Source organism: Megalobrama amblycephala, linkage group LG14, assembly GCF_018812025.1.
Source record: "Megalobrama amblycephala isolate DHTTF-2021 linkage group LG14, ASM1881202v1, whole genome shotgun sequence".
In the NCBI taxonomy this organism is placed as follows: domain Eukaryota; kingdom Metazoa; phylum Chordata; class Actinopteri; order Cypriniformes; family Xenocyprididae; genus Megalobrama; species Megalobrama amblycephala.
This window is the reverse complement of record NC_063057.1, coordinates 42,891,670-42,913,211: the sequence shown is the minus strand read 5'-3', so window position 1 is coordinate 42,913,211 and position 21,542 is coordinate 42,891,670. Positions and strand designations below refer to the sequence as shown.

The following is a 21,542-nucleotide window of genomic DNA, read 5'->3' as shown; positions in this document are numbered from 1 at the left end:
ATTTTAGGTTTCAGACATTTAAACACACATTTGAATTAAGTAGGCTACTGCATAAAAAATACATTTATAATTTGTTAAATTCAAATTACTGATGTCTACGGAAGCTGCAACAATAACCCTTTCAATTATAATTTGACGAAGCGTTTTATTCATATCAGATAGGCTACACATTGTTTATGAAACAATAAAGTTTACTCGATTCTTCTCCCAGTTCACCGGCCACATACTTATATGTATTTCGGGGAAGATTTCGTAGCCTATATCCGACAGCTCTAACTGCCGTGCAAACTCATCGCGCAACAAAACACATTCACTTTCACATATTTCACAATCGGAATATATCATAAAATTAATGATATAGTTAACAAATTTGTGAATATAAAAATAAATAAACGATATAAACGAGATACCTACATGTCTGTCAGCTGCATGACGCGTCTCCAATGAATTAAAACTTTGTTCTAAATAACGATCGCCTTAAACTCACGCTGATGGGAGCTCCGCGCCCCAGAATATAGATAAATTACAATATAGATTTAGTTTGCAATTTGGATTAATTTTATAACATCCCATGAGTCCTGATAAATGCAATTTCTACTTCCGAAGTACTTCTTTTTATGAAGACGAACTGATTTATCACATAACGCAGTGAAGCAGCCCCTGTATAGAGGGAATTATCGATTCTCAAGCCATCGATATCAACCAATTCAGCACCGCCGCCATGGACAGCACCTGATAACGTCGCACTTAAGAAGATATACCTTAAGCAACCTCATAAGGGATAGTTTGGGGAACACGCCTAGAAACGGTAAATCTTCAGTTAAGGTCTACCTTTAGAGTCTTCGTAGCGCGCTAAGAGACAACATTATCGGGAAACCCTGCCCTGGTTAACTTTCTAAACAAAGGTATTCCTTTTCAAGACTAACAGGTTGCCGCATATCCACAAATTGCGGTGCAGCGTGGCAACAAAATTTAAAGTTTCCGTTCGGGCGCCAGACAGTTTAAAACTGTCGGGAAAAAATAATCATGACCCCACTCAGCGCTTAAACCAAATAAAGGACTCTCCACAAAAGTTTCAAAATCAAGAGAATTATTATTTCACTTCATTCAGGCATTCAAATAACAAAACTCTTTTGGGCATTCGTAGAAAAACAATACAAATGTGCAAAAATACTTTGAATCACAGTTTCATAACCAAGAACAATAATAACAATAAAAAATTAAAGTAATCAACCAACGTTTCACAAAAACAAAAAACAAAACAAAAAAATCTAGCCTATAGTTGGCCTCTTTTGTGTAGGGCTAGGAGGACCTAATAAGTACCGTTTGATCTCTTCTATTTTTGAGATTCAAAGAGGGATTTTGTGCAAGAATAATTTGGCCAGCAGTCGAGTTTAAAAGGGAGTACAAATAAAATCCCCAAACCCGTTTGTCGTGACGATAAACTCCGTCAGGTATATTCCGTCTCGATTGCCTCAGCTCTTCCTTGTGCAGAGTATCATACATTTAAAGATACCAACGCGATCTTCCGAATGTATTCCCCAAGGATTGAAACTCAAGCGATATTGGTTATACTCCAAAAACGACCATAATATTCCATGCAAACGTGCAGCAGTTCCACCATTTCCATCTGGCTCCGCGACTCTCCCCTTCCTCTTCTCGTCTCCTTTTCCGACCACACCCTTTTTTTCTTCATTATCTTTTATGATTTTCGTTCAGATAAATAAATAAGGACAATTATCATAATGAATTGGTTTACAAATGTATTATTTATTTTGCTTATTCGCTCGTTGAAGGTGATAATGTGAACGAAAATCTGACAATGTCAAAGTGTAACGAAGTGTACAGCCGGTTGGCGGGTTTTTATTTCATAGTAGTTTATTTAATGTATAAATTAAGGTATATGTCCGAAAAACTAGTAATGTCGTACTGTATTTGTGGTATCGTGTACTTAGCATATAATATGTTAAGTTGTAAAATCTTCATCATTACAATAACGCCAAAGAAATCTTCATCCCAGTGATATACAGTCAAACCAAAATTTATTCAGACACCTTGAACATTTCATTCATTAATACAGTTTATTCACTATAGTTTAAAAAAAGGTAATAAAATATGACAAGATCTCAACTGTCAGAAAAAAATAATCTCTTAATTATGTCAGATAACACTTAAGCAAAATGGTCAGGGCAGGGTTTCCCGATAACGTTGTCTCTTAGCGCGCTACGAAGACTCTAAAGGTAGACCTTAACTGAAGATATATCGTTTCTAGGCGTGTTCCCCGAACTATCCCTTAGGAGGTTGCTTAAGGTATATCTTTATAAGTGCAACATTATCAGGTGTTGTCCATGGCGGTGGTGCTGAATTGGTTGATATCGATGGCTCGAGAATCAATAATTCACTCAGGGGCTGCTTCACTGCGTTATGTGAGAAATAAGTGTTCTTTATAAAAAAAGAAGCACTTCAGAAGTAGAAATTGCATTTATCAGGACTCATGGGCTGTTTATAAAATTAATCCAAATTGCAAACTAAATCTTTCAGGCTATTGTAATTTATCTATATTCTGGGGGCGCGGAGCGTTATTTTGCGTTATTTAAGGCGACCGTTAATTAATTCCTTGAGACGCGTCATGCAGCTGACAGACCTAGGTATCGCGTTTATATCGTCTTTTTCATTTTTTATTCAAAATATTCACAAACTTGTTAACTATATCATGAATTTTATGATATAGGCCTATTCCGATTGCAAAATATGTGGAAGTGAATGTGTTTTGTTGCGCGATGAGTTTGCACGGCAATTCAGAGCTGCCGGATTTACGAAATCTGGCCCGAAATACATAAATGTATGTGGCCGGTGAACTGGGAGAATAATAAAGTAAACTTTATTGTTTCATACACAGTGTATCTGAAATAAAACACTTTGTCAGATTATATAATTGAAAGGGTACTGTTGCAGCTTCTGTAGACATCAGTGTATGGGATTTGATTTTAACAAACTCTAAATGTCTTTTTTTATGCAGTAGCCTACTTAATTCAAATGTGTATTTAAATGTCTGAAACCTAAAATAAAGCGCAATGAGGTTAAAAATACAGAATAGTTGTGATACATCATACATGACAAGCGCGGAGCACGCGTCTATCTCTAGATCAGCGCTAAAGCACATTTGAATTTAGCAGTGAATCTTTGCATTTTATTCTTTGCCATAATCCTAATCGAACACTGGGTGTATTACAGCTTCAGAATTATATTGGTATTGACTGTCAACAGTGATAAGGTTATAGCTAAGAGTGATCCAGACCAACCTTACGAAAGTAGGACTTACAGGTATAAGGGTTGGAGTAATAATGGGTTATATATATATATATATATATATATATATATATATATATATATATATAGATATATATATACTTTAAAGTGTAATTTATTCCAGTGATCAAAACTGAATTTTCAGCATCATTACTCCAGTCTTCAGTGTCACACGATCCTTCAGAAATCAATATGCTGATTTATTAGCAATGTTGGAAAATGTTGTGCTGCTTAATATTTGTTTTATGACCTGTGATACATTTTTCAGGATTCTTTTAATGAATAAAAAGTTAAAAATAACAGCATTTATTTAAAACAGAACTCTTTTGTAGCAATATACACTACCATTCATTAGTTGGGGTCAGTAATTTTTCCTTTATTTTTCTGAAAGAGAGTAATACTTTTATTCAGCAAAGATGTGTTAAATTGAGGAAAAGTGACAGTTAATGCTTACATTGTTAGAAAAGATTTATATTTTGAATAAATGCTATTCTTTTTAACTTTTTATTGATCATTGAATCCTGAAAAAGTATCACACAAAACAAATAATAATATTAAGCAGCACAACTGTTTCCAATACTGATAATAGCAGCAGATCAGCATATTAGAATGATTTCTGAAGGATCATGTGACACTGAAGACTGGAGTAATGGTTGGCTGAAAATTCAGCTTTGATCATGGAAAAATTATATTTTAAAGTATTAAATTAGAAAACCATTATTTTTAATTGTAATGTTTCACAATATTACTGTGCTTTACTGTATTTTTGATCAAATTGGCTTGGCTTTGAGCAGGCTTGATGATAATAAGAGACTAGTAGTAATGTGTCCAAACATTTTGACCGGCACTGTATCTAAATCAATAGTAACAACATGCAGTCTTCAATGTCAGTGATATTATTGATCTTAAACCACTAGGAGAAATGTGAAAGAATATGGGGACAGGGCTACTAGACAGGGCTACGATAACTTTGGGCCGAAAGTACAGTTGTTCAGCGGGCCACCCTCTTCATACAGGATTACACTCCTACTGATGAAGTGCCATCAAAACCATGGTGGATTTGAACATTTGACCCTTTAAAAGAGAAATAAGACACGGGTATAAGCTTTTCAGACATGTTTTAAGGATGAATGAAAAAACCACAGTAAAAGAAAAACTTACTCCAAAGCAATGTTTGACTGTAAAGCCATTTCTGCCTGGAACCTGTGAAAGCCTTCAGTCTTTTGCAGCATTAACAGTGTTAGCTTTAAAAAAACAAGATAGAATTATGAAAGATATATGTACAGTGCATTTAATGATATTGTCCCATGTACTGTATCAAAGTGTCTGTATATATACCTCAGGGGTCAAAACTTCAAGAACGTAAGTTGTGTTGTCCAGGGAAACCCTAGGCAGCTATGTTACTGTGTATATTCTTTCCATTATCCTCTCTGTCTGTAGCAAAACATTTGTTAAATTTGTACATAATAACATTCGTAATTACATTCATAATTCTCTAATTTTTCTGTAGAAAATCTACATTGACAGTATACATTCCAATGAAATATGAGATGTTAAAATAACGTCTGATATATACTTTCTTACGCGTCTGTACAGTCTTGTGTTCTTAAGGTAGAACATAAATAAATTTATATTAAATATAAATTGTTAAACAAGGCAAACAGTATGAAATACCTGTTCTTCATCAAGAAAACAAAACTTTTTGCTAAGTTTCATCCTCAGCTTTGGAGAAAATGTGGGATGTTGAAATAAAAACATCCTGCTGGATCGGATTGTGCCGTTTCTCAAGCCTTCGTGCAATCTCTGGAATGTAACCAAAATTAGACAAATGTAAAAAATGTAAACTTTTCTAGCTATAACAGATTATACTGCTATACAATATGTGAACACATGAAAAACACTGTAAAAGTGAAAAGTCAGTGAGAGACTACATCTTTGTAAATAACAATGCAAAAAATGATACAGCTGGATATTAGTAGTAAAATGGTTTGCTTAGTAATTTGTAATATTACCAAGACTTCTTGATCCTGTGTTACAAGGTCAACCAACCAGCCCTTCTTCGATAGTGCCAATGTTCTGTAAAATTAAAGTAGTATTAAAACATACACTGTACTTTTTAATGAAAAAGATATCATTTAAGGTATAACATACTTCTCAAAGGTATGCACATGGTTAGTGTCGCATCCACAGCTGAATGATGTTTCCTCTGTGATTGTTTCAAGGCTGATACCAGTGCAGTCAGAATGCAGCCATTTTTCGCAAAGGTCACATTGAATCCAGTCCAGTGACTGGATTTGTGGGTGCATTACTCTGCATACAGATAAATGATAACAATGAGTGTAACTGCTTAATCAAATTGTAGATCATAAGGAAATTAAATAGTCGTCACATACTTTGATCGATATTTTTGATAAATGCAAACTCCTACATCCTTGCACTCTGGACTATTTTGACTTCGGGTGGAAAGTCCTAGGATAAACTTTCATGTTAAGCTTTGCATACTCTGTAAACCTTTTGAATTTCAAGGGTTACCTCTGGTTGCAGATGTTTCACCATGCATGAGGCATGGTAAAGACGAAGGTATCCCATCTGTTCAGTGTGCAGAATTTCCTGGCACATTTTAATACTTTTAGCTTCCATCTCTGCCATCTACTCCAAAAATTATTTAACAGAATCAGTTATATTCATCAAACATGTATTATATTAGAGAATATATTAACAAAATCAACATAATACAGTTAACTCACTGTGCATACAAAAACACCACAGTTCCTTCCATCGTCTCTCTGCCATTGCTTGCTAGACACAGTCCAATCATCCAAAGATGCAACATTTCTAAAAGCATCTCTGAAAAAGAAAAAAAAGTACTTTAGTATATAATGTAAATAATGTAATCATTTAATTGTATTACAGTTTTATTATAATAACTTATTATGCAATAATTTATTTAAAAATCATAATGTATTGGGCACAATTTGTAATTATATGAAACAGTGTGTAAAAATAAGAAAGTCTTACTTCAGAATTTCCATGTCACGGATGTGTATTGTCAGATATTGACTGGTGTTATCATAAACTCTGATGTGCTTTGTCATGTCAAAAACCTGTAAAGTAAAAATAAAATAAATAAAATAAAATGAAAAAGTAGTGTCTACTGCATTATAATATATAGTGGCCCAGTTTCAAGCAGCCTAAAGCACAAAATTAAAAAAAAAAATGGTGATAGTTTATTAGTATATCATTTGATGTTACCCAAAGAATGAAGTGGCAGTTATCTCCAGATCCAACAATTCTTGGCAAAAGTATTTTCTGGATCTCTGAATTATTCTGAAATGAAGCAAACAGGACACTTCAGAGACAGTTATGACAATATTATTTCAAACTATTAGTCTTAATGCTTATGCTGAAAAAAAAAAAAAAAAAGTGTTTAAAAATGTATTTCGTAAATACCTCAAGAACTTTCAAATGCACATCTGATACAGTTGCTTCTCTCTGCCAATCTCTGTGCCACAGAATGAATGTGTCTGTGTTCAAGGCCATGACCTGAAAGGCAAAATCACAGGTTTTAGTCTTTATATAACCTATAAATGGCACAGGTAAGTCATAGGTTTAGGGTGAATAACTTACATGCTTAGTCTCTTCCCCAATTTGAGCGACGCGGCAATTAAAAAGAGCCTTAAAAAAGATTTTTTTTAAATAAATAAACATAAGTGGGGTGATATCACATAGTAACATAAAATCTAAAGGATAAAACAACTTTTATAATGCTTTATAGCATTTCATACTTACATTATCAGTTAGCCAAGGCGTTGCTATACTGCTTGTGTGACTCAACAAATGTGGGGGGAGAACAGATTAAAGGTCCCGCAGATACAAAATGGCATAGGAAGAAATCCTGGAAATTACTTCATTGTCATTCCTCTTGACAGAATACAGTTTGGAGATTGTTTCCTAATGTTGAAAAAGTAAAATGATATACTATTGTATATGTTGATAGTACTGTTTTATTTGTTATTGTTGTTCATGGTTGTCATTTGTGTTAAATTTCCATTGCTGTTACCTTGTGCCTCTGATCAATGGGGAACATTGCCACAGAAAACTTCTTTCCCTCCTCAGGCACACTGTCCACTTTGGCTGGGACATGTGGATCTCTGTCCTGGTGTTCTGTTGGTCGTGTGATTGTTTCTGCAATTATTTATGAATACATTACTCCACAGTAAACAGCTATCATAAAACAATTATGTGTAACAGCAACTTCAAGTTTCACATAATTACCTTTTTGGCCACACACCAGTTTGCCGTGTAGTCCTAGATGTATGTTTTCATCTGTACGTTTCTGGATTTCCTTCAGAAATGCAGAGTTTTTCCTGGCATTATGAAGATGGAAATACAGGCGTAGTGAAAACATGTATTGTGTATCTTTCATCTGGCACAATGAATGAGGACAACTCCCTATTCGCTTGCTCAGCTTCTGCAGTGTTGATTAGAGAAGCCAGTTCAGGGATTGCTTTCAGACTTCGCAGTTTCTCCTCTGGACGTTTTTGGTTCTTTTGGTGGAACCGATCATAAAAGGAGAAGCGGTGTGATGTCCCAGTTTCTGGATGTGGTTGTGAAAACTGTTCCATTGTCGAGTGTTCTAGGTTAAGTCTTGTTTTCTTCTTTATGTTGTCAACCCAGTCAAGATTTACCCTCAACTTCCCAGCGGATGCCAATGATATGTTGGCCTCTGTTGGCTCACATACCCTACCATCATGTGGCTGGAAAAATTGTTGATGTGTACGATTGTTGACATGTCTGGCAACACGTCCAGCAATGTCACTTATGTACACAGTTGGAGGGTGTTTGAAACTCAGTAGGGCATCTCCATGGTCCCGAGCTGACTCCTGCCACCACAAAGGTGATGCATAGTAGAACACTCCACCTGTATTACAACAAATTTGACATCCCTTACAGAAAAAACACATGAACTTCACATGTGATCACATGTTTTCCACATGTGATCACATGTGAACTTATATGATCACATGTGAGCAACATGTCACCACATGTGAACAACATTTCACCACATGTGACAACATGTCACCACATGTGAACAACATTGTCACCACATGTGACAACATGTCACCACATGTGAACCACCACATGTGAACCACCACATGTGAAAAACATGTCACCACATGTGAACAAAGTTTGAACATAATGGAGCAAGTGGCACATATGGAAAACATGTTACTAGCCTATAGGTTATAATGTGGAGCACATGTGGAATATATTTTCACATGTTGTAATGTTTTAATATGTGAATTGTGTTAGCACATCACAAATACTGTACATTTTCAGCTTCAGAAAGTTCAGACAATTTTACTGGATCTTTTAATCTTGTTTAAAATTGATATCTATGTTACAGTTTTTCTCAGTTGCTTTTGTGCATTTCTCACATCACTCTTTACATTTGCACAACAGTTAGTTCAACCACCACAACATTTAGTCATTTGTGCACATCACAGTAGCAGTTTCTCATTCCTTCCAACAAATTGCAAATGCTTTTGGACATGCATCAATTGCTTTCATACAACTCTGCTGTTTTATAACATTATCAGTTGCTTATGTCATGTCAGTCAAAATTAACTATACTTGTGAATGCTGAATAGTTATTCCATGTAAAACTAATAGTCCTCATTTCATTGCCTGAGTCATTACATATAAAAATGTTGAACTAGTTGTGATGTAGATGAAATTATGAGGCCAGAGAGGAACGTCTGGAGGAGCATGAATGATTACAGTACTATGTATGTTGTATGTTCAATTCCAATATACTGCAATACTGTTTACAGTTGTGCACAGCTCTACCCAAAGGGAGTTTATGCTTGTTGTAAATAAGGGTGCATTTTTAGCCCGCAGTGTGAACAAATTAGAATTGCAAAGAGCATATACAGTAAAAATATGAAACACATATTCAGTGTCTTGTACTCAGTTACCTCATTAAATACAGTAATGTGTAACTTTACTGTATTTTTCGAATGGATGTGCAAATAGTATATAGTGCTGTCTTGAGCATTTTCAGGTAGTGTCAACAAGATCTTACTTTTTTTTGCATTGGAAAACATTTACAGAGTAGACTGTCATAATGAAAACATGACGAAGCCATTTGACTATCTTGTTATTAAAACAATGATGTCAGGACTTTTCATCATGATGACACTGACACTTTCATTGACATGAGTACTTGCTTTTGAGGAATGAGCTATCCATTTTGAGCAAGTGACACGCTTTTGCAGGTTATCAACTAGGTTTTGCTGTTTTTACTAATTGTTTTGAGAACTGCATTAACTGTTGTGCAAATGTAAATAGTGATATGAGAAATGCACCAAAGCGACTGAGATAAAAAACTGTAATAGCCAAATATCCCAACACAACAGCTTACACAATGTTGATGTTTTGTTCATCTCATAACATCCCCGATAAGCTGAGCTATGCAGTCTGTAGTACCAGATACTAAAGTGATAACTAAGTGGTAAGTACTGACACACAATATTCTCACAAAATTGACTAATGATATGAATGCATAATGATTCTATATGAAGGGAATACACCACACATTTGGAAGGCTTTTTTAATTTTTTATTTTGACAGAATGAGCTATTGACCAAAGTAAGAAACTGACTAGATGCAGATTCTTCTAAGTTATACATAATGTATACAAAATACAATTATAATTACAATTACATCAAAAACAACAGTCATTCAATGGGACTAATATTGAGTTAGATGAAAATGTATATATATATATATATATATATATATATATATATATATATATATATATATATATAAAACAATATATACATATATACATGATATAATATATAATTCCCATGCTGGTCTATGCTGGTATGTGCTGGTCCATGCTGGTCCATGCTGGTTTGGTGCTGGTTTAGCTGGTGGACCAGCAAGACTATGCTGGTCTACCATCATGGTCTTGCTGGTGATGCTGGTCAACCAGCATGGTCTTGCTGGTGATGCTGGTCTACCATCATGGTCTTGCTGGGGATGCTGGTCTACCATCATGGTCTTGCTGGTGATGCTGGTCAACCAGCATGGTCTTGCTGGGGATGCTGGTCTACCATCATGGTCTTGCTGGTGATGCTGGTCAACCATCATGGTCTCGCTGGTGATGCTGGTCAACCATCATGGTCTCGCTGGTGATGCTGGTCAACCATCATGGTCTCGCTGGTGATGCTGGTCAACCATCATGGTCTCGCTGGTGATGCTGGTCAACCAGCATGGTCTCGCTGGTGATGCTGGTCTACCAGCATGGTCTTGCTGGGGATGCTGGTCTACCATCATGGTCTTGCTGGTGATGCTGGTCAACCATCATGGTCTCGCTGGTGATGCTGGTCATGCTGGTACCATCATGGTCTCGCTGGTGATGCTGGTCAACCATCATGGTCTCGCTGGTGATGCTGGTCTACCAGCATGGTCTTGCTGGTGATGCTGGTCAACCATCATGGTCTCGCTGGTGATGCTGGTCAACCATCATGGTCTCGCTGGTGATGCTGGTCTACCAGCATGGTCTTGCTGGTGATGCTGGTCAACCATCATGGTCTCGCTGGTGATGCTGGTCAACCATCATGGTCTCGCTGGTGATGCTGGTCAACCATCATGGTCTCGCTGGTGATGCTGGTCAACCATCATGGTCTCGCTGGTGATGCTGGTCAACCAGCATGGTCTCGCTGGTGATGCTGGTCAACCAGCATGGTCTTGTTGGTGATGCTGGTCTACCAGCATGGTCCTGCTGGTGATGCTGGTCTACCAGCATTTTCTTGTTTTATTTTAGCTCATTACCCAGCTAACAATGACCTGCCGGTCCGCCAGCGTTTTTTGGGCGGCACAAAGTCAGCGGCTTGAAACGGTCGGACCACCGTCGGCACACCATCGGCAAGCCGACCAATCTGAAAATGCCGTCAATCTGACAGCGTTTTTTGGGTGGCACATCACCAGCGGTTTGCCGCTGCTGGGCCACCGTTGGTACACCAGTGGCAAGCCGATAATCGGTCCAGTTTCTACTAAGCGCTTACAGGACATCTTTTTTGATAAGTGTGTATTTATTTTATATTATTTTTACAGTTAAAAAATCTGAAAGTCTGAATAAAAAATATTAAGACTGACTTAATATCTATATCAAAAACTTGGTATAAAAAAACTGCCTATGGGCACGCTTTCAAATAAAATAACGTGGTTGAATGTTTGTAAAAAAAATAAATAAATAATTAAGTTATAAAAGTTACACACTTATTAAGTTATAAAAGTGCCACAATTGTCCCACTATGCTGGGGTGGCATTTTGCTCCTATAGGGTCATAAAACTACAAAATGAGTTTTAAATTCATGATTTAATATTAATGAGATTTTTTTTATGTAATGTTTTAATTCTAGATGTTTATTTATGTAAGTGCTGCATGACTGTGACGTGTTTTAATGCGTGTGCGCGCCGAACCGCTTTCAAACACTGGAGCGGCGCAGAGTTGCCATGGAAACGGAGAAACAACAACTGACAAGCAGCAAAAACAGCAGCCTCTCGCTGTTGTTTTCACTTCTTTCAGGTGAGTTTAGTCGCTAAAATCACACGAATAACACACACAACTGTTCTTGACACTTCTCTAACATGTAATTGACACACTTATGTTGAATATTTACTTTACAGAAACAGTTTAGTGTCTTCGAAAAACTCCGTTATCATCTCCGTTAGCATCCCGTTTTCAGAAGAGGTAGGCTAACTCTAACGATCGATTTGTTTATAATAGTTTAGGCTTTTAATCACATCTTTATGTGTAGATGATGTGTAGAGGTTTATGTGTAGAGGTTTTGATAGTTTTGTAAAGGTTTTGCTGTCTATGGGTGATTAGAAGCTGGCTAATTTATAAACGTAAATGTAGCCTACTGTTAATCGGTGACGTAACTTGCAGGGAGCACAAGTTTTCAAAAGCGTTTTGATCTCTCATGGTAAACAAATATTGATAAACATTGTTCTGTGATTTCAGCAGCGACAAAATAACCCCTCTACAACAGAGGGAAAGCTCAGAAGATTTCAGCATTTCTGAAGGAACCTGCTGACAGGAAGGAAACACAGGTGAAACTCACCAATTAACTCCATATCCATTTTTTCCACAATATTTTTTACCTATACCATGCATCTGTTATTTTCTTCTTTTATTTTCTCAAATTTACAGTTTTTATTTATTTAATTTGTTTTAAGAAGGCTTTGACATCCAAATGTAAGTGACACTGTATGAGCAATATTTAATGAATAAGTAAACAAAAAAACATAAATTCAGTTTATGTGTATTCTTCTTTTCCTGCTGTAGCTTCTTTTCTTTTAATGAACCTGGCATTGAATAATAATATTGTTGGCTCTGTGACAAATTGTTTATGTTCCTAGATCCTTCCCTGTTGATGCCCTGCACCATAGCAGAGTTGGAGCGGATAAAAAAGTTCCTGTCGGACCAAATGACTAGTAAGTAAAGCCTCTTAAACATACACTAATGTTCAAAAGTGTGGGGTCGATAAGATTTTTAATGTTTTTAAAGTATCTTCTGTTCACAAAGGCTGCGTTCATTGGATCAACATACAGTAAAAACAGTAACATTGAAATATTACAATTTAAAATACTTTTTATTATGTGAATATATAGTAAAGTGTAATTTATTCCTGTGATCAAAGCTGAATTTTCAGCATCATTACTCCAGTCTTCAGTGTCACATGATCCTTCAGAAATAATTCTATTATGCTGATTTGATGCTCAAGAAACATTTCTAATTATTATCAATGTTGAAAACAGTTGTGCTGCTTCAGTTTTTTTTTTTCTTTTTTTCTCAGGATTCTTTGTTTAATAGAAGTTAAAAAAGAACAACATTTTTTTGAAACAGAAATATTTCCTCTCACTTTTGGTCAATTTAATGCATCCTTGCTGAATAAAAATGTGAATTTCTTTAAAAAAAATATATATATATATATATATATATATATATATATATATATATATATATATTGACCCCATTAGAGTACACTACAGTTTATAGGTTTGGGACCAACAAATCCTGTGGGGAAAAAAAATAAATAAATAATAGTGACCAGCATACCAGCACAAGCATCCCATGCTGGTGGTCACCAGCAAACCAGCACCAAAACACAACTTATGCTGGTCTTGCTGGAATGGGATGCTGGTGCTGGTATGCTGGTCTATGCTGGTTTTTCCAGCAGGGCTGCTGTTCCCCGGAATGCTGTTCACCTCTTGCACCTCTTGTTCGAGTTGTTAGTTCCGCAGTCGATACGTCAGTGACTGACTCTGATGTGGTCTGGGCAGTGACAGCCCAAGCAATGCGATGCGGTAACGGAAAACAGAAAAGATTAGTTCATTTCTCGAGTCCGCGGGTACGAGTCGTTCGTTCATCAAGTCCGATCAAGTCACAGCTCCATATTAGGGCACGGATATGCAGTCTGTACCGGCGGAAACGGAAAAGATTAGTTCATTTCTCGAGTCCTCGGGTCCGAGTCGTTCGTTCAAGTCCCCATAGGCTGAATACAGAAACAGAAATGATTAGTTCATCTCTCGAGTCCTCGTTTATAATAATATTTATTTTAAATAATTTAAATAATAAAAACACCACATTTAACAATAAAAATATTCCTACACAAACAAGATGGAACTTTCTTTTTGTTCAGATGTTTATTGCAGACTTATTTTGATAATTTTATGATAATTCTTAAATATAGTAAAATATACAGTCTATAATCCGAATGTAATGTTGTATATTTTGCGAGACACTGGACCGGGAAGCGGTCACGTGACAAAAGAACGAGACTCGGACCCGAAGACTCGAGAGATGAACTAATCATTTCTGTTTCTGTATTCAGCCTATGGGGACTTGAACGAACGACTCGGACCCGAGGACTCGAGAGATGAACTAATCTTTTCTGTTTCCGCCAGTACAGACTGCATATCCGTGCCCTAATATGGAGCTGTGACTTGATGAACGAACGACTCGGACCCGCGGACTCGAGAAATGAACTAATCTTTTCTGTTTCCCGTAGTATGCTTATGAGATGTTGCGCATGCGCGGTCAACACAAAATGAACGAATCGCTCTCTGAGATGACTCGTTGTCCCGAGTCATATTTAAGACTCGTTCAAAATGAACGAATCGTTCATGAACGACACATCACTATTTTACGGTCTATGCTCGCAATGCGGAGCCAGGCGAAAATATAAACGCGCCATTTTATTTCTCCATTTAATAAACAGATAGGTATTTGTTGTAAAAGAAATACAGTTACAATTTCAAGGATTTTCAAGCACTTTATCCAAAATTCAAGCACTTTTCAAACCTTGAAAACACATCATCAAAATTCAAGCACTTTCAAGGATTTCAAGCACCCGTACGAACCCTGCATATACGTAGACATAAATAGAATACTCTGAGTCAGATACAAATCTTTATATGCTATGTTTTTACCTCACTAGAAATCCTTAGAGTCATTAGAACTCCCATTTTGGATGGCTTCTAGAGGGCATGCTGTAGGTGCGCACAGGATATGATTGGCTACTACCAATATAACATATCATATACGATCCTGAAATCCATAAAGAAAATAAATAAAACTTTACTTTATCAGGATAGTTTACTTTATTTATTAAGTTTACTTTATCAGGATAGATGTTTGCACTGCCCTAATCTGATTGTTTTACTATCCCAAAACAGGAAACCTGCTGAAGGAGACACAGAGGACTGAAACGACATTCCACACATTCAGAAACTCACAATTCATATTTTTATATTTGGTTTTGCTTTTTTTGTTTTAAAAATTCATATTCACATTTGTATTTCTAATGAAATTAAATAAAATAATTGTTTATAAATAAAGAATTGTAAATAAATTTGAATTGTTTGTTTTAATGTTGGGAAACATGGCTATAGGCCCTACATAAGAACATGCTATCATTTTCTGTTGTTGTTTTGTTAGAAATGATTGTTGATGGGTTTCAAATGTTATTCCAAGGATCGCACATGGGAATGTACATGTTTCACATGTGATCTCATGGTTTCACATGGGAATATACATTTCACATGTGATTACATGGGTTTCACATGGGAATTTAAGGGTTTAACACGTGATCACATGGTTTTCACATGGGAATATGCGTTTCACATGTGATTACATGGGTTTCACATGGGAATATAAGGGTTTAACATGTGATCACATGGGAATATACATTTCACATGTGATTACTTGGGGTTCACATGAGACTTTATGGGTTTCACATTCCATCACATGGGTTTCACATGGGAATATACATTTCACNTGACAGTGTTTACTTTAGTGAACTTTACCAAAACTACACTAATAGAATCATGTAAACCCAGATGGGAGATCGTATTAATGATCTCTTAAACACTTTCAACTTTCTCTAAACATTGTCTATACATTTTGTGAACATTTTTATTAAACATGGATCTTTAGTTTCATTAAAAGAGTTTATTTCGGCTATTGTCGGCTCATTTTGTAAATATAAGCGACTGATTTAGACGTGCAAACTGGGTGCCGGTTGTGACGAGACGTCATGCTCGGCCAGAATTGCCTCAGACTGCCATTCTCTTCGCCTTTCTATTAGAAAGCCTGCGCGAGTATCGTGCTCACAGACAGAGCACCAGCGCGCCAGATTCGAGTTCTCTTTCGCGCTTGAACAAACAATAACACACAGAATTACACCAAAATGACAGTTTTGTTGAGTATCCTCATAAAATCAGCTGTAAATTAGTTAAATAACGTCTTATGAACTTAAAGAGGTGTGAGAAAACAGAGACGTGTCACGTGGGTGATATCCGCTTAATATAACTTTTATAGCTTTAATAAGGATTAATTTATATATAATTTGTGCATTGCAAAATGATAATTTTTCAATGTCTGTATATTTTCTACTTGTTATACAGGTAGGAAGGGCACAGGTAGGCTACATATGAAATTTATTATGGGTTTATGTGAGGATTGTTTTTAAAATCACTTAAATTAAAAGTTGGTATATTTTTGAAGCTTAATAAATGTTAATGTGTTATTTCATTGAAGTGTCAATGCAATGCTATAGTTGTATTACTATCAGACCATATACATAAAATGCAACTTTTGGCCTAATCTTTATAAAGCACATGTAGCACTTTTGGTGTCAAAATACTTTTACACTATTTTGTGTCGTCAATTTTGTGTTTGACAACTCAAGCACATACATTTTGAAAAATAAAACTTGTGATTTGCTCAAATATCTACTCAAAAATCCTTCTGCTATTACAAAACACAATTTGGGCTGTTTATAGCATCTAATTTATCTAATTTAATGTGACTAAATAATAATTTTGACTTTATTTATATGTAATTTACGGTGGTGTAAGGTGCTGGAAAAAGCTTTAACATGGACCTTTATTAATGTCCTCATAAATGGTTACTGTCACTTTAAGCTCTTCCGTTGTCGGATATTAAGCGGGTATCACCCAAGTCTCTGTTTTGTCACACCTCTTTAAGTTCATTTAAGACTTTATTTAACTCATTTAAGGCTGATTTTATGAGGATATTCAACAAAAATATCATTTTGGTGTAATTGTGTGTTCAAGCGCGAAAGAGAACTTGAATCTGGCTCGCTGGCACTCTGTCTGTGTGCACGATACTTGACGTGCAGGCTTTAGAAAGGCGAAGAGAATGGCAGTCTGTGAGGCGAATCTGGCCGAGCATGACGTCTCATCACAACCGGCACCCAGTTTGCGCGTCTAAAGGCTGGAATACACTACACGATTTTTAACATCTGAACAGATTTTTAAAACACTAGGCATCATACACTTGCTGACTTTGTAAACTGTTACAGAGAAAAGCTGGGCATCATACACTACCAGACTTTAAAATCGTTCGGAACACAAACTGAAACAAGGGCCTGGTTGCTAGGAGACAGAAAAAAGACATAACCATATGTATACCTATGGACATAACAACATAGATGTGCAGGAGATGAGTGAGAGAAAAAAAGTGCAAAAAAGAGCCAAACGCTTTTGGATGAAGTTTTGGGTTGGTAGACGTGGCCAGTATGGTCTTTACTGAGTCTAATTTGTAATTGGCATGTTCTGTTTGTTTATTGTTATTGTAGGCTATTTCATTTTATTGCAACAGCAGGGGCACGGGAAGTAGGGGTGCTGGATGCAGTTCATTTACATTTATTATTATTTTTAGCATTTAGTAATTTATTTGTTTTGCTGAAATGTGTTTTCAAAATATACACGCAGAGTTTGGCATCCTATTATGGGGATCCTCAGCGCAAGTGCACCGTCGGTGTTGTGCCTGTTTCACACATACTCCATTTGCGGTGAATACGCGGTGCATATTTTTTCCGTACCCATGTTAACGGATTACAGCTTTCACACTGCACACGGTTTTGGTCAGTCAATGTGTTCCAGGAACGCCATCTGCAGGCTGCAGAAGTGCGGCGATCGTTTCCACACCGTTGCGTTTGAAAGTAGATATTTCCAGCTTTCTATAGACTTCTCGTGTATGTAAAGAAGGTAGCCAGAAGCTGAGTTTTGGTTCATTAATGAGGCGCGTTCATGTTCATTTGCTTCGCACGCAATGCAAGTGATTGCAGGCGCCTATCTACTATATTTATAGGCTACTATTTATTAAATTCAGGCAATTGGTTGATAAAACATCGATTAAAATTAAGATATAATGTATACCAAACAAAATTCACTTTAAAGAAAGCTTTCTAATTAACTTAATAAACTTAAAGTGGTCAAAATTATATCTGACCCACTAACGTATTGCACTTAGGCTACCTATCTTACTTAAGCTGTTCACTTTTCATAAGCAACATAGATTCAATTAATTAAATATATATAATTATAATATTTAAATAAAAATATTAAACAAAATATATTTTTAATGCCTACAAAAATAGTTTAGTAGCTAGATTAAGCGGAGTGTGCTGGTATAGAGCGTAATATTTAAAACAAAAATCGTTCATTCTTATTTCCTGTCACTGTGCAAATCACTGTAGCCTATAGGCTATGACAGTGCAGCACAATAACTTTTTATTTGAATGTTTAATATAGGCCCTGTCCATTGCATTACGATTGCAAGTAGTATCAATAATGTCAAAATATGTATGGCGGAGTTCCACTTTGTGATCTTGTACGTCTCCATTTCTTCGTATATTATTTTCTTTGGCTAGTGGTCAGTGATTACCGGTTTCAGTAGAGACGCGTCATACGCACATGTGTTCTAAAATCGGCTCAAAATATCAAACATGTTTGATATCCTCAGACTGGATGGAATCAAAATCTGAAAAAATCTGAAGTCTATGACCATGATATACTACGCAATTTTCCATGGAATCTGTCAGCTCAAATCTGCAGACTAGCTCGGACTTTGGTCAACTAGCGTCAACTTGTTCAGACTGTAAATCGGGGGTAAAATCGGGTCAAAAATCGTGTAGTGTATTCCAGCCTTAAATCAGTCGCTTATATTTACAAAATGAGCCGACAATAGCCGAAATAAACTCTTTTAATGAAACTAAAGATCCATGTTTAATAAAAATGTTCACGAAATGTATTGACAATGTTTACAGAAAGTAGAAAATGTTTAAGAAATTGAAATCGAGTTGTATGCATGTTCTCCCATCCATATGTCTAATGCCACAAGTAACACTGGGTTTACATGATTGTATTAGTGTTGTTTTGGTAAGGTTCACTAAGTAAACATTGTCACGCGTGTAGCCTACTTATCGTGCTGTTTCCTGATGGGTTATACAACAATTACTCAGAGTCGCTTCATAAGAATCGTTGATTGAGATAGTTGTCGTTTCAAAGAATACTACAACGGCGAGCGCATCAAGTATAAACCACAGATGGTATGAACGCCTCGTGCGGAGTCTGCGGAGGCTCACGTTGCGGAGCCAGGCGAAAATATAAACAAGGCATTTTATTTCTTATTTTATTTATTTATTTCTTAGGGCAATTCCACGCAAATGTCATCTTTACCATGAAAAAAAAAAGTTTTTACCAAAAGCACAAAACCCTTTTTAAATTATCCATTTAGGTCTGTATTATACTGTAATAATGTGCTCTAACAGAAATTTTAAGAAAATTGCGATGTTTATCCACAATATATGTGGTAAGCAACAATGCTTAAATTACATTTTCAACCAACCATATTTCATGCTTTCAAAAAAGGGATCAAAGACCACCATTTTTTAAACTTTATTTTAACAGTAAGCGTTGTGCAGAAAGATGGAGGCATGCCTGAGAAATAAATACACTCATTTTGTCATAACAGCACTGCCTGATGAATTTATAAGGGCGGGAATAAAGAGGTCAAGACGCTTCAGTGCTCTGTCACGTCCGTAACGTTTTAAAGATTAAGTTTATGTCATATAACAATTATTTATGCAAATAACTTGAAACTTTATATGCAAAGCTAAATTATGTTTATACTTATTAGGATAAACAATTCATTTCACTACGTTGCTCTGAACAACCATAAAAAGCGTTACGGACGTGACCGTTACGGACGCTACATATTAAATCCTTTGACTTTGCTTCTTTATTTTGCCATCATCTGTTTCAGGCTTACCATATCAGAACATATCCAATAATCGCAATACTCTTTGTGCTTTGTTAGTTTTAATATGAAAAAGGTTTAACTTTCAAATTCAGTCGATTTATAACACAATTTAAACCATAGATGTCTCTCTTTAATAGCTACGGCGCGTGACAGATTAGCTAGCCTACTGCAGCGCCTCAGATCAAGCGGATCAGGCGCACATGAACCGATCTTCTCTTCCTCTTGCAGGTTACAGAACGAAATATGAACATCAAAAGGTAGGCCTATATGATACAGTACAACTTATAGAAGAGCATTGTGTCTCATGGGACACTTCCCTCGGATGTCGCGTTTTTACCTGTTGGTTAAAAAATGAATAGCCTATTGATCACAATCCGCGCGATCAAGCTGATAAAATAAAAATAATAGGATTGCAATAATTTTGACTTGAAATAAAGTTTGATCATTTTGACTCAAGACTCCGCTTTAAACTGTTAAAACTAGCCGAAATCCGTGTGATCATTTAGACAAAACATGATTGCGATTGACAATAGTGTACGTCAATCGGTTCACCTGACTGTGTGGAAACATGCGATTTTAAACTGCTTTATGATAAACATTAATATTTGTCAATGTATTTTAGCAAGCAGTTCTGTAAGAACTCATGGTCTCTGAATTGATTCTTGAACAACGCACACGCTTGTCAACGTGAGAAATAGGTCTAATCATGGGCGTACGGGCCCCCACCCTATGATAGGCCCCGTCGCAGATTCACCTATTTATACGTAGCCTTTGCTTTTTTTTTTTTTTTTTTTTTTTTTTTTTTTTTTAGAACTGAACTCAGTTGACTAAAGATGAAAATAAAGCATCCAACTGAAGCCCAAAAATGAAAGTAGAATATCATAGAAAATAGGCTAGTGCTACACTGTAAAAAATATTGCATAGTTTTTACAAAATAAATTTGACAGCTGTGGTTGCCAGAATAATTCTGTAAAAATACAGAAAAACGTAAATTTTACAGTATAAAACTGTAATGTACAAACAAGAAAATATGAATGTAAACCAGTAAATTCAATGCACACTACCACTAAAATCTGTTTTGTACCTTTAACATATACTGACAACCACCATAATAATGCAGGTGGTAAAAGAGAAAGCCACATGAAGAATCAGAGTTCATCACAAGTAGCTTTTCCATGAGCTGAAGTATATACTAATATATAGAAGGTGCACAGAGTCATTCACGCAAACACAAAACACCATCATGGTAACCCACAATACTTACATAATGCAATAAACATTCATTAAACAACAGAAGATGTAACATAAAACCCTAATGTACATAACTGATAACAAAAACTATTAAGAAACATGATTATTTAAACAAAATACTTTCAAATGTGGAGTGTCACACAGGGAATTGTGGGAATATCAGTTTACAGTTTTTGACTGTAAATTATATATTGATTTGTTCATTTTTACGTCTAAAAATTTACATTAAATGTCTGGTAAGAGCTTTTACATTTTTTCCCTGTATTTATGGGAACTTACTGTTAATCTATTTACAGTTTTTTTCCGTAGTGTTTTTACAAAATTTCACCGT

At 35.9% G+C, this 21,542-nt stretch overlaps 1 long non-coding RNA gene across 1 annotated transcript; it reads left to right on the top strand.

Annotated features, from left to right (window-relative positions):
• The first annotated feature begins 11,449 nt into the window (after positions 1 to 11,449).
• LOC125245741 lies at positions 11,450 to 15,242 on the top strand. Its single transcript, XR_007179595.1, has 5 exons — positions 11,450 to 11,911; positions 12,013 to 12,076; positions 12,350 to 12,438; positions 12,748 to 12,822; positions 15,067 to 15,242. It is a non-coding gene; the product is annotated as an uncharacterized LOC125245741 (long non-coding RNA).
• The last annotated feature ends 6,300 nt before the right edge of the window (positions 15,243 to 21,542 follow it).